We start from the raw sequence: 3122 nt of genomic DNA, 5'->3' as shown, positions 1-3122 counted from the left end.
AGAAAACTATATTTTCAAGGTTAATCCATTAGGATGACAATGAATCAGACCTCATAATACCTAATCACTTTTCCATCCCATCTCTTCATATATTTGAATATATATATATGCATATATATATATACACATACCACGGATAGCACTTTCCCTTTCTATAGGGGAGGTTTCTGTCTGGAATTCAGATTTTACTAGAATCACTGAATTAGAGAATGTGACCACTGGAGAAATATTATATAGTAAGAAATCATGCCCATTTCTGCATTTGAAGACCTTGAGAAAACTGTATGTTTTCCACCTGCCTGTCTAGCAATGAGGTTTTCCATTGTGGCTACTCATCTGATTTTCTCTCAGAAGTACTCCATCTTCCAGACATTTCTAGTATCTCCCAGCAAATAATTAATATTTATTAGGTGTGGATCCAGGACCTTTGGTCCAGTGTATTAGAAGACTGGCGCCATATTTCCTCTATTGTTATTCCTGAATCCTTTCTTTACCAATCCCCAATACCCAAGTTAGTGGTTCTCACTCCTTTTTATTCATTTTTCTCCTCACAGTCATTAAAGCTGATAAAAGCAGATCATGTTGTTTTACTGCTGTTATACAAATGTAAAAATCTCTCAGACCCAGGCTTCCTTTCAATTTGGTCTCAGACTTGCCTGTTCAAATGTAAGGATGAAATAAGGTACCTGAAGCACATGCGAGGAAGGTTCCTTTCAGAGTGTTATTTATATAAATAGAATTTGAAAGCAGTAAGTCATCAAAACCAGTTCCCTAAGAGCTAATAATCAGATGGCCATAAAGTCTGATTAGAAGCGGCCTGAGAAGGCAATACTGGCATTTCATTGTAACTCAAAAAGCTGACATTGGCCCAGGTATAATACTTTCTTTATATAAAAAAGGAATACTAACAGGAAGAAGAGAACGGTCAGTTTGCAACCTAGAACTGGTAGAGTCTTCAAGGAAAAATTCACCAGTATGTCTTCAGCAGTGCCCAGGGCCAAGCAAGAAGTTGCCTAGAGCAGAGAACTGGCAAATCGTGTCTCCTGGACTAGTTTATCCCTGCAAAGGAGAAGTATGCAGCAGACTTCAAGTGATGAGTTATTGTAATCAGCCCCCTGACTCCCTCCTTTCTGGTATCATGCCCACCAATGAATGTTTTGATTACCATGAATCCTATATTGAGTTCCCCTGCTGCTCTCTCCAGCCCCTACCCATGCTCAGCCAGACCTCAGTAGTGGTTATTCCTTTCAAGTTCTGCTAGTATCTTGTCACCTAAATCTTTCAAGAATAAATATGAATAAACATATTTTTGAATGCCTGGTAGTATTTTTTGTTAAATTGTCCACGGAGAAGTATCCCATGCACTATAGTCAGCTAAACACTTGGAGGAATATGTCCAAATGCTATAACACACATGCTCCGTTATTACCAAGTGTTCATAATAACCGTGCACTGTGTCTTGCAGCACAGGGATCTGTATCCAGAAACAGCTACATGGAAATAGTAGTGTGTATGACACCTGGGAAAGACACTCCCCCTTTGCATATTGAAAGACTTCCACAGGATGCTCTCACAAGGCGCTTATGACATTAATATCTCATTGCTTTTTAACATTCATTTAATCAACATGTATTGTAATACGTAAGTTACTCTATTGATCTACACTACTGCACAATGTCTGCTTGATGAACGTTAGCTGAATCTGAATCCATGTTTATCCCAGAGTAGAAATCTGTCTCACCATGAGTATCATGAAAGGGACAATAATTGAATAAAAAAATTTCCTGAGACCTAGGTCTCAGAAACAAATGAAAAGATTCAATTCCACTACTGTTGCCTAAGGAGAGAAAGGGAAGATCCACTATAATTGTCTGTCTTGGCTTTAAGGAGGTTGCTAATTCATGCATGAAACATGTTACTTTAAATTTGAATGACTAAAGGTCTGTCACCCCAGAACTCTGCTATTGGTAAAAGTGCGATGCTCTGGCCATGTTGCCATGGAGACCACCCCTTACAAAGGCAGCCGTGGGGAACTGGCCTCACACCTCCTGTGATTGGTCTTCCCTGCGGCAGAAGGAGGAGCTTCTGGGCCTTTGAACCTCTGAGCCACATTATCCTTTTCCCCAGGAGCTACAAAATGACTGAATTCATCCAGAGCCACCTGCAGCCTGTTGCCACCACTAAACACATGAGGCTTTTAAGCCCACCTGAGGGCCAAGGGCAACAGAGCCAAGCCCTGGTTGGATTCTGCCAAGGGCATTTGTAGCCACCATACATGAATCATTAGAGCTTTCAAAATTGCTGTAGCTACTTAACCTAAATGGGCTGAAACATGCTGCTATAATATTGAAAGTGACAGATTAAAATGGAACTCTTGCTGAGTAAAGAAAAGTGTGTTAATATAGTGCAGTCGTTTTAACTGGCTGTTTAAGTATGATTGTTTTTTGGCTCTCCTGAATATCACTTGCTTTACGATGACAAGTATGAACAAAGTACAGTCCAATCGTCTCTGTCAAGGGACAAACAAAAGACTTTTGCTCCAGTTCTAGCCCAGGACAAACCAGTTTACAAAATTGGTTAATCGTGGCCTCTAAACCACTTCTGAGTGCTTACAGACTCATCCAAGGATAACAGAACTACATGGACCATTAACTACCACCCAACCCACTCTGCTTGTATGCCAGATGAGGAGATACAGGCCAGGAAAGGCCATGCCCAAGGTTACACTATAATGGAGCCAGGAATAGAACTCAGATCTGCTGCCTTGTATTGCAAAAACATAGAGCTTTACTGAAGCACAGTAACTCTACTGTGTATTTTTAGAGCAGCTGAAAACGTCTGCATAGTTGACAATTCTTTCAAAAAACCAGGATCTACCTGAAATTCTTACCAGTGGTGCTCTAATTGACAACAGGTGAGAAAAATCAACATCAACAGGTAGCCTGGAAGACAGACTGTCAAGCAAATAACAAATGGGAGTTTACCACCCCTGGTTCATAGCAGGTATTCAGTAAACACGTGTAGAACAAATGTGGTATTGGTGTGTTGTGTTTAGCCCAACTGCGAGCACTGGGCCTTCCAGATGTGACATCTGACTTCCAGAGTAGATTCATCAGCATCCT

Source organism: Ochotona curzoniae, unplaced genomic scaffold (genome assembly GCF_017591425.1).
Source record: "Ochotona curzoniae isolate NIBS_2020 unplaced genomic scaffold, NIBS_Ocur_1.0 scaffold_1852, whole genome shotgun sequence".
Taxonomy (NCBI): domain Eukaryota; kingdom Metazoa; phylum Chordata; class Mammalia; order Lagomorpha; family Ochotonidae; genus Ochotona; species Ochotona curzoniae.
Note: the sequence above shows the minus strand (reverse complement) of the source record.